The following is a 12,084-nucleotide window of genomic DNA, read 5'->3' on the forward strand; positions in this document are numbered from 1 at the left end:
AAACCTATCATATGCATAGAATAGAGAAGCTATAATTCCATCAACCAGGATAATACTTCCAGAATCATCTTTGTATATTCGCCCCTGAAGCTGCATCTTATCAGCTGCCGGTTGTATGTATTACCAATAGAAACAGAGCCGGTATAACTGTTGGAGACCAATAGCTGACCAGCTATATATCACGTGACCCAGCCGTTGTTTTTTAAAAACAGAGGTCAAAAGGCCTAAAATCACAGGCAGTCACTAACTGTTTAACACCAGGCCAAAGCCCGTATGTTCACAATACTTTTGTATTAAAAATATGTTCATAAATTGTTCAATATCACCTATTAAATCACTTTTAAACCAGAGCTCTGTACCTCTAGCGTACAGCTCCCTCTAGCGCAAATATTAAAAATGGAGTAGGGCATTTACTACAAACTAGTACATATTTTTTGCAGTATTAAAGATTATCAGTTCTTAAAAATATATGAACAGTTTGATGAACATTTATTCTAACAAGTATAAATACACAATGTTTGCTATTTGATTGCGTGAATAAAATATTTGTTAAACTTTTTGCCTAAATGTCAAGTTTAACAAATTTGAAAGATGGATACTACTTTTTGTTGACCAAATCCAATAATTTTTAACCATGTAGTCTTAATATCCTAGAAACTCTGTGATATAAATTTCTTTATGATCAGATAATAATTCAGCCTGTGAGAGAAAAGTGTAAAGTGTTAGGTTTTTTAAAACAACTTTTACATTTAAATTACTTTCTAGATAAATGGATGTAAAGTAGATATTTTCTACCCAAGTTATGTTTACAGCAGAATTATAATACGATATAAGATAGTATTTTGCATAATTTAAAACATATTAGATAATATATCAAGAAGATCAAAAGGATGATGCATGTATATTATAAATTACATGTTCTGAGGCCGAATTTAAAGAATTTGAGCGGAGGCTTCAATTTAAACCACGGCTCAAATATGGTTGGTTCCACTTAAAATTGTAATAAGTTTTTCAAGATTTAAGTCGACGCTCAATTGAAACCGGTTTTGGGGAGATTTGAGACGCGGCTTAAATTCATTAAATTCGGACACTGAGCTGGGAACTTTTAAATGGGATATCCTTAATCCCGATCGGTTAATTAATCTGGAGAAAAATAACAGGAGGAGAACAAATATTATTTAATCTGGAGATTTAGAAAAAGAGTGGATCTAGCTTTCATCTTAATATCCACCATTCTAAAGTTTTGTTTTTGATAATATTTGATCCACAAAGTATCCATAAAAGAATTGAATATTTAAAAGAATTGAATATTTAAAAGAATTGAATATTCAAAAGAATTGAATATTTAAAAGAATTGAATATTCAAAAGTACTGCCTGATCACTGCAAACCAAGATCTGCACGCTCTCGATAAATCAGTATTTTGCCAATTACTTCTTTCAAGCTTAAGCTAAAAACAAGCGTATTGAAATTGTACAATGAACATATCTGGGGCTACAAAAAAGTATAAGTGAGTTGGTGAGTTAAACTCCAAGGCCAGGTCTTTGCGACACAGTTAAAGTCAAGGAAGTATTAAAAGAAATTGAGTTTTTGAAACAAACTCAAATTATCTAATCCCTATATCTTTGTGAGTCAATGTCGTACCCCTTTGATATTTCAAACTATGAATTCTGTTAGATCAAATAATCTAAGTTTGAAATATCAAAGGTTTACACCATCAGGTTAAAAAAATATAGCGAAAAGGTAGTTTGAGTTTGTTTAAGAGTTGTTAATATCTCAGAGTGAACAAGTTCAAAAAGTACAAATTCACTGAATTATTTTAAATGTACTTTTCCTTTCTTTGCAGAGTTGTGTTATGCTGTGTTAAGCCTGTGAAATGTTTAGGAAACAAATAACATTAAAGTTGTGAAATGGGTTGTAATGTAGGTTTAATAGAGACACAAGGTGTGACATTATGATCCAGGAAACTTTATCCTATATTGAAACTTTTACATTCAAACACAGAAACTGGGCCAGCAATCTTCTGGCGATTGCTCTGGATATAAATCAAAATGAGTTAAATTTTTATAATCTTCTTTCCAACTTTTATTTAAGAGGAATTGAGTCTTTGTCACAAACTATGATTTTCTAATCTCTATATCTTTTGTTTGTTATACAAAGACTCAATTCCTTTGAGTCGCTATACAATTAACCCTATCACAGATGGGAGGGGAGGGGGGGGGGTTGATGGGGTGTTTTCATCCCACTGTGGTTTTTTGTTTTAGTTTAAAAATGGCTTACACTTGAACGCTCAAACTTCTTCACTTTTTTGTTGTAAAAAAATTTTACAAAAAAATATTTATTTCTATGCATAGGGATGGGTGGAGGATAATCAAGTTGCTGGTCAGTATTTTTCCTTGACTAAATATTGATTAATTCATATTGAGACCTAAATCTAATGTATACATCCAAGAAAAAGAAATGCATAAGGAAAAATTGACATGGGTTGTAGGTTATTTAGCTTTATGCGCAAATAGAAATATGTTTAAAAAGCACATTTCAGCTTCTCCCACGGTAAGCTTTATTGCTAGAACTTTTAAAACGTTTGTAAATTATCTTAAAGCCATGATAAACAAATTCACCATTACGATCAGCATATATCTTTATGGGCTTTTGAATGAGAGGCAAAGATAAAAACTATTTTTCCTATTTTTAGCCTGAAAAGGCTACAATTTTAACAATTATGGGTCAATTTTGTAGAAAAAATAAACACAACAGGAGTATTTACACAGCGAAGTACCATATCTGTTTATCATGAGTGTAAGATAATTTATAGATGTTTTGAAAACTCTATCTCTAAATCTGACCATGGGAGAAACTTTAATGGGCTTTTTGCGTATATTTCTTTATGCGCATAGAGCTAAATGACCTACAAACCAAGGCAATTTTTGCTCTTGTATTTATTTTTCTTGGATGTAAAAACATTACATTTAGTTCTCAATGTGATTAACCAATATTTGGTCAAGGAAAAACATAAAATAATCAGATTTTTTGTACAATTTGATAAATCTAAAAGACCTAATATTTGAGTAAAGTGTTGTGACATGGTAATATTTGTTAGAAGTAAAAATATGTAATTTAAACATTAATGATTTTTCTGACTAGGACTAAGAACATTTATCACACTCCCCTATCTCAACTCTAAGGGCAAAATGAAAGTTTCTAAACAAAGAAGAGAAAAAGAGTTATTTAGCAGAAGCCACATTTAACTAAAGTTTTTTTTTTAAAGATTAAAATCTTAATGTAGCCATGGTTAAATTTGCTTTTCAGTAAAGCGAAAGGTTAATAATTTAATAAAGCATCCTGTCAAACCTAAAAAGTACTGAAGATACTCAAGATACACTTATTACAGACAATTGAATGCAAAACGCTTAAATTAATATAAATTTAGTGCTTAACTCAATTGTTCGGAAAATAAAGTTTAATCCTGCCCCCTGGTTTTACCGTTAAATATTTGAACAAACCAATATCAGTTATTGGAAGCAGTTGATTCCTAGACCAGGTTCTAATGTAATCAAATCAATTTAAACCTTTTAACGTCTAATCAACACAATTTATTTGTGCGTAAAAATTAAGAATAGCATATCCCGATGGGCTGGGGGGGGGGGGGGGCTGTGTTTTTTTTTCAAATAATTTAAAAAATAGTATGCATAGGGAATGATGGAGGACAGTCAAACGGTGCGGCGGGTTGGGGATTCAAAGAAATCAGAAATGGTTAATAACTTTTTTATTAATCAAGCTACAGGGCTAAAATTTATAAATTAAACTCAACTCGCAGACACATAGATTCAGCCTGATGATAAAAACTCATCAATTTTTAAGACAGAGTTGACTTTGAAGTGTCGCAACACCTTGGGCTTTGATTTTATTGCTTTAACTAACTTCTGATTTTCTGTAGCCCTTTACATGTACATTTTAGCACTATAAAGCAATTTTAGTTAGCTTTGGTTTTTAAGAAGTAATTGGTAAAAGTTTCATAGTTTTTTGCTTGAGAGAGCGTGAGACCTTTAAATTGCAGTGCAGGGCAAATTCATCGGGAGGGGGGGGGGACACCCTCCCCCATCTGAATTAGATAAAAATATCCCTTACACATTTATTTTAATATGATTGCTAAAAATTTCTTTTTTTGAGATCTAAATATTTATTATCTCCGTATCGAGATTATATTAATTGTACAAAATTGTTAACATGTATTAAATACAAATGTTTTACGATAATATTGTGTACATATATTCTTAAATTAAATAACAGAAAATCATACGGATACATTTTATCGTTTTTTTTCTTTCCTTTAATTAGAAATTTGGATTTACGGATACTTGGATCCTGCAAGACATACAAATTGAAGAGTGTAGAGAATAAATTGCTTATATTTAGTCGTTGACAAGGATTTTTTTTGAGATTCATCTGCATATAACCGGGCCGTTTAATGAGGAAAATCTGTTGAGTAAGCATTATAAAGTTTTTTGTAACAATGGTATAATGTCAATGAATGCAATATGGAAAAAACTACGATTGTACTGACAGAGAACATTGAAAGTTCGTTGTTAGTATGACATTACACTAGTTAAAATATATCGTCTTGATGCTAAATAGCCGACGTAATTGTGTAATACGATATATTCGAGATACATACTGACATTTTTGTACTTGCTTCGGCAGTACATATACTAAAATTGGAACGATACAGAGAAGATTAGCATGGCCCCTGCGCTAAAAATTTCTTGTTGACAATTTAGTGGCCACTTAATTGTTAAGAACTTTTTTCTCCCAAGTCTGATAGTAATTAACTTTAAAGATCAATATAACTAGAGTTTTATATCAACTTAATTAACTAATTAAAGTAAATTAAAACACACAATTTTTGACATTTAAAAAACAAAACAAAGCATGCTTTTTAAAATCTGTATATATAAAGTTGTAGTCTCCGTTTGTCTGTCTGTCTGTTTGTTTGTCCGACCATAACTCAGAAACCTCTTGACCTATTTGTCTCAACTCAGGAACTCGGGAGAACCACGGGAATGTTCTTATCTTGGTCTTGAGATTCTAAGTCGAGTGGGTCGACTTAAATAGCGAAAATGTAGTCTCCCGGTAAAATCGTTCAAGTGCGGGTAAATGGCTGGAATACCTTTTAGTAACCTGGGCATCGCTGGGTTCCCAAGCTAGTATTTATATTTATAAAATTCTTGATAAATCGAAACTACTTTAGAATACTTGTTTAATCAATATATATATTTTGAACCTAACTGACAGGGAGTTTAGTGGTTGCCAATATACAAACAAAGAGCTGAACAAAAATACAATAGCTTGAATTATATATATATATATATATTTATATATCTTTCTTTACATTCATTCATGTTTATCATGGATCCAAGAATTATACTCAATATATCCTACTATGGTATATATATATTATACTCAATATATTCTACTATGGTATATATATATATTATATACATTCTAAATTTTGCAAGAGAAAATTGCTTATTGCGCAACCAACTTTTACTGGCCAATAAACATTTTTTTCCCCTAAAAATAAGCAGTTTTTTTTGTCTATTTGGCAGCTTTTGCTGCTTAATGGGCGGTTTTTAATTTCAAAAATAAAAAGTGTAGAATGTTATCCAAACCTCAAAATAGTTTAAAAATTTAAAAAAAAACCTATATCAGAATTAATGAGAATTGTGTTCATTAGTTGGTTAAATTTTTATCTGTTTTTTAACATACTATGATTTTTGACTTTATTGTGAACCCACATAAATCTATAAATTTTAAAATTTCAAACTCTTTCACTTTGTTTCTAATATAAGGAATGCAAAATGTTGACTCAAAATAAAATAAAGGCCTGCATGAAGAAAACCTAGTCTGTGTTAACAAATGGTTTTAACATTTCAGTCAAAATCAACATTTTTATAGCAGAAAAAATTTTACTTTTGAAATTATTTTAAGGGGTTTTAAAGCGCCTAGCTGTTGAAACACATTTTAAAAGATTAGATGGAAAGTGACACATTCAGTGTATAATCAATATCGATTAAAACTTGTTTACTTCACCAAGGATTACAAAAACCAATGTTTACTACAAAATATCAGTTATGGGTTAATCCTGTTTAAGGTTTATATTTTAAATAATAAAAACACAAGCTGATGAAAAGCTTTGCAAAATATGTTTTCAACAATGAGTATCTCCCAGAATAGATTTGTTTACTTTGTCTAGTGTCTAGTTTAAACACCAACTTTTTAAAGGTTCACAATAATCTACCTTTTAAAGGAATTGAGCCACAAACACTGACTTTTTAATCCCTATATCTCTGCAACCTGATTCTGTAGAAATTTAATATTTCAAACTATGAATTCTGTTAGATCAAGTATTTTCACTTTGAAGTATCAAAGGTTTACACCATCAGGCTGCAAAGATAAAGAGATAAGAACAGTTTAGTCTGTGGCAAAAACTCAATTCCTTTGCCTAGTTTCTATCTGTTCGTAATTTTATCCAATAATCAATTGTGATCAAATTATCTAAATATTTACTGAAATTTAGAACTTGGGTTAAACATGAAGATAATGAGATTAATTCTTTTTATTCCTCTAAAAGTTTCGATCCCTGGAAACATTATGTAATTCCAATTTTTCCAATCTTCTTGGCTGTGCTAAACCCTAGGCTGGTAGATTTCCAATCCAATGATCATTTGCATATTTTAGACAAATCCTGAACATGAAAAGGGTTGGATAAGAATAGGTTCTGCAAATAAGGATTCAACAAGATGGCATATTAGTTCAAGTATCTTGAAGATTTCTCTGACTAATGCTCACAAAATCTGTAAAATAAAGTGTAAAGGAAGAACAAAATCTTGTTATAAGGAATATTCTCAAATTTAGTTAAAAATTCATAAAAAGAACTCATATTTTGAAACAATACCTTCTGAAAATGAGCAAACTTTTATAAATTAACAACTCAACAGAACAGAAAAAGCCTGGTAACCCAATTTTACATAGTCAATAGACTTAAAATGTTCATAAATTAATATAAATTCAAATTTTTTCGGCTGAATTTAGCTCACGTTTTCTATCTACTAAACAATATGGAGAATTCAGCCTTTTCAAATATTCCTTTGAATTAAACAAAAAGTGTTTTTTTGGAAGTTGAACAAATTCCTCCTCATAGTCTATTGTTTAAAATTTCCGAAACTTTTAACTTTAAAAGGGGGGGGGGGGTTAACATTCAAATGAACTATTCTTGAATTAAAGGGAGTGTTCGCGAAAAATGAAAGGGGGTATAGGCTTAATGCGATAAAAAAGCGCTTTTGATTGCTATAAGGAAAAAATTGTTAAAAACGTCTCATACCGAATAACTTAGCGTCCATACATATAGAGAAAATTGCAACATACGACTTAGACCGTAAAAAAATCAATTTAATTTCAAACAAATCATTCAGATATTACAACCTATAGTCATTGGTTATCTATCGCCACATTTATATATAGTTTAAATTTTATAATATTTAAAATTCATAAATAAATCCATCATAATAGTAGTAATTGTAAAACACACTAACTCTTATTGATCTTTAGATTTTGACTATACGTCAAGATAATTACTTTTTTCATCAAAAAAAAGTTAACATTATTAAATCTATTTCAGCCTCTTTTTTTGTGCACTAACCAAAAATATTAAAAGGTTCTTGCCAAGAAAAAATACATTTTTCAGACACATTAATATGGTCTTATTTTGACTGGTATTGCAGACAGCTATTCCCGGTGGTAAGAACAAATTTTTAAAAGGAGTGAAATTGTCATTTTTGAGCCAATATGGATTTGAGGTTCAGTCTATCCCCTTCTTCTAAAAATATGCAAAATATATGTTACAACTATTAATGGTTTAACCTTTAAACGGTATAGAAGACATTGAAGTCAAAGTCTAAATAAATAAGATATAGAAACTGGAAGGTGTATCAACATGGCGGGGTTTTCTAAATAAACTGAAACTCTGATTCTAATTATGGCAACTGTAGCATGATTTTTTCCAATTTACAAAAACTGATGATGATTTTAAAGTATTTTAAAACCTTTTTTTTAAATCTAACCTTTGTCATAGAAAACTTTCAACAGTTTTGGTTTGAATTCTGATTTGACTTTAATTATCAAGTTTACAATCCCTATAGCTTTACTGCACATATACTGCAATGCACAACATTTTGAATACACTGTCAATTTATAACTAAAATGTAACTCTTGAACTTCTAATTGAGGCAAAAAAAACTAAACTTTTTGATATTTAAAAAAAAAACACTTAGTTACTGTGACCAAAAAGATTTATTCCTTTTATCTATAAATAAAAAGTTGTAGTCAATGTTTGTCAGTTGTCTGGTTGTCTGTTTGTTTGTCCAATCATAATTCAGGTACCTCTTAACCTATTTGCCTCAAGTTTTCATTGGGAACTTGGGAGACCCACGGGAATGGTTTTAGTTTGGGTTTGAGATTCTAAATGAAGTGGATCTACTTAGTTCCTGGTAAATTTTTTCACGTGCTGGTAAATATTATTTTTCTAAATACAACTTGAATGTTAGTTTGGATAGCCTCTCTTTGAATGCTTTTGGATCTTTAATCTTTTAATCTTTAGCACCACCTCAGGGCCTAAAACAGCAAATGTTCATTCCTTAATTTCGCTTAGATTTAATTATTTTAAGTTCCAAAATTTGAAAGAATTTTAAACTCTATAAAGGATAAGTTCCATTATTGCTTTACAAAAGGATGTATATACTACAGTCTGTTATAGTGTCAAAAGGACAAAGAAGTCAATCTACCAGGGCTGTCAAAACCTTGCAACAACTTTTTACTGCAAACTCTAGAGAACATTATGTTTCTGATTTTACAAACAATATCACAGATAATACAATCTGACAAAGTACTAAATATTTGTAGCATCAAATTATGAGAATTTTCATTACTGGTATTTTTTTATAAGTTAAAAACTGGCAATTTTCAATTTTATAAAAGTCTTCCTTTTTAGTGGTTTTGTCTGCCACGAGAATTTAAGAAACATACAATGGCAAAGTTTTAACTTTCTTAAACCCTGTAAAGGATGGGGGGGGGGTAGGATAGGGGGGGGCGCAATGTATAGGGTTTAAATGCATAACAAAATTGGACTACTAACTTTAATAGTTATGGTGCTAGAGAGGCTTAAAAAATGCCCCAGAAAAGGGTAAGAAAAATGTAATAAGTAAAATACTGATTCTTGACTAATATTAAGATGTGACACATTTTTTTATGTCCATATTTCAAGTGAAAACTACTGAACAAATTCCTCTCAATTACTATTCCTTAAAGTCAAAAATTTCAAAGTGACAGTGTAAAAAATCAGTGTGTTTGGGCGAAAGACTTGAGTGGGCCTGAAATGACCCCCCCCCCCAGCCTGAATTTAGGGTTAATTCTAACATTTGAATGAAAATGTTTAATCTTTTTCATTTTTAAATCAATTGTGCAGATATTTTCACACAACACAGAGTAAAAGATATGTTATGTTGTTAATGAAAAAAAATAATTTATGCTAAAAATATGTAGGAAAGTAAATAAAATAGAATACCTGATATGTCAAAATAAAAAGTAATGGCTTGTCTTAAACATATTTAGTTTACTGTTAAAAGGTTATTTATAAAGAATGTGGGAAGCAAAGTCTGCATGATATCAATATTGTGGCTCAGTTATGTACAGAATTATTCACTGTCAGATGTTACATTTTTTTTTAAATGTTTCTTTACCTAAAGAAATTTCAAAACTTACCCTGCCTAATAATGACAAATATTTAACTTTAAGTTTTGATGATTCTTTAATAATTATATATAAACATTTCAGTTGCATTATTGGCTCCAGAGAGAAAGGACCTATCTTACATGGGTCCCGGCCTTGTCCCAGCCCTACAGCCGGGAGAGGGCTATGTTTAGTTGTGCATCTAGTATACTACAGGGGAAGCAAGAAATAAACATAGATTAAAACTTTCCTTTCTGGTTTTGTGTTATCTGGGTTCCCTGGAGATTTAAGAAGTAATTTAGCCCCTGAGAGGTATACATGCACAATGATACTGGTTTTCTACTCAACCGGCTGTAAGGAATGGACTGAGGACTGGACTGCTAAAGAATATTCCCCTCAAGAGGGCTTTACAGGGCTTAAAACTCCTCATTTTGCATTAAGGGTGCAGTTATGAGTTTCCTTATAACTCCCCTAACTGGGAACCAGTATAAAATGAAGGAACACAGGAAGCAATTCCCTATACCCTTCTTCCTTTCAAATCTCCTAATCTCTCCCTCTACCTTTTCCACAACTCAGATGTCAAAAGGACTATTTTGAAAGGTCTTTAAGTGCAAAAACGAGCTAAACAAGTAAAAAGAAGAAAATAAAGAACAGTAAAAAAAGAAAATTGAACAGGAAAAGGAAAACATGGAAGGGAATCTCTAGTGTCAAGCTGTACACTGTCCTATTTTCCGACAGCAATATAGACAACATTGGGGAAGGGAAGGAGACATCCACTCCCCCCCCCTTCTAAAATTATTCTACCCTACGTAGAAACCTTCAAACAGTATATTTAATTGCTGCTGGGACTGCACTACACATAAGAGATGTTAAGTCAAGACATTCCTAGATCAGAAAACAATATTAAAAACTGCAAACACATCTTGATATCTACTCCTGACAAACAGTAACCTTCTATTATACTTATATTGATATTTCTGGCGTCAAATAACAAATTAAAGAAAAGTATGAATCAGAAATATGTGTCCAAATGCATTTTTCCCTTGACTACAAGGGATTAGAATGATTAGATCTAAAAGAGAAGAACAGAAAACAGATGTGTGACCAGATAAAAAAATATTCAATCCAGAGTTCAGAAAAAAATCAGATGCAAGAGTATACAGAGTTCAGAAAAAAAGAAAGCAAGATACTCAGCAATTTCAAATTCATGGCTCAGAAAAAAAGCAAGATGATTTAAAAATAGTTCTTACTTGTTACACAGCAAACTACAAGGACATCCAACAAAATTATGAAGGATGGACTAACAAGAAAAAAATGAAGAACAAGAAATATAGGAATATCAAATATTTCCATCTGATATCATATGAATATTTAAAAATATTGTAAAATAAAAAAAAAATTACTTAAGTTAAAAATATATAAACACTTGGAGAAGTTGTAAATTATACATTAAATACATTCACATTAAATTAAATCATGTATTTATTCAGAAAAATAATATTGTTGCCTTCCCTTAGCCTTCTCTACTCAACTAGAGGGAAGGAAGTATTAATAAATTAGTTTTTATTATTATTTATTATTCTACAGTAGACAAGACTGAAAATAAAATTACAAACATGTCATTGTTAATTCTATTTTTAACCTTTTAATATCACAGCTCACATTCATTCATATTAGTTAGCTTTTATTATTCGTTAATCCTTATTGTATTGCATGCAGGTCATGAATAAAAAAGAAGACGACTTTAAAAAAAGTAATTTTGATTTATTTACTTTGTTATAAATAATTTGCAATTAGCAATTTATCGATATTTAATTGAAGGTAAAATAAATAAGAAAGTCCGAAGGATTGAATTTATAACATAATGATAGTGTCAGATACTGTCACTGCTAATTACAGATTAATAAGATAGTATAGTGGTCGGAGGACGGACTCTATCAAAACTAGGTTAGAAGTATTCCAATATATATTTCTTTATAACCAGCAACTTTATATAACTACTAAAAACTGATCACACGAGTATATCGATAATCTCGCGTTCTTCTTCTGTTGTGGAACTCTGTTTTGGAGGCCGCAAAACATCATCTTCCACACTACCCCCCCCAGCGTAGAGGCCGGAGGTCAAGCGTAAAGAATCCGGAAGGTTTTCACCAAATTATAACTGGAGACAGGTTAAAAATGACTGATATCCTTCTTCTTGGTGGAGACATGGAGGAAGCGGAATCAACAGGTTTTCGAGGTCGTCCACGAGGTCGAGGAGCTGGAGGAGCTTGTCTAACTGCACGAGGGGGACGACCACGTC

At 31.0% G+C, this 12,084-nt stretch overlaps 1 non-coding gene across 1 annotated transcript; it reads left to right on the forward strand.

Annotated features, from left to right (window-relative positions):
• The first annotated feature begins 4,684 nt into the window (after window positions 1-4,684).
• On the forward strand, window positions 4,685-4,792 carry LOC111717124 (U6 spliceosomal RNA). Its single transcript, XR_002768684.1, has one exon. It is a non-coding gene; the product is annotated as a U6 spliceosomal RNA (small nuclear RNA).
• Window positions 4,793-12,084: the final 7,292 nt, after the last annotated feature.

The sequence above is a fragment of the Eurytemora carolleeae genome, unplaced genomic scaffold, assembly GCF_000591075.1.
Source record: "Eurytemora carolleeae unplaced genomic scaffold, Eaff_2.0 scaffold2385, whole genome shotgun sequence".
Classification (NCBI taxonomy): Eukaryota; Metazoa; Arthropoda; class Copepoda; order Calanoida; family Temoridae; genus Eurytemora; species Eurytemora carolleeae.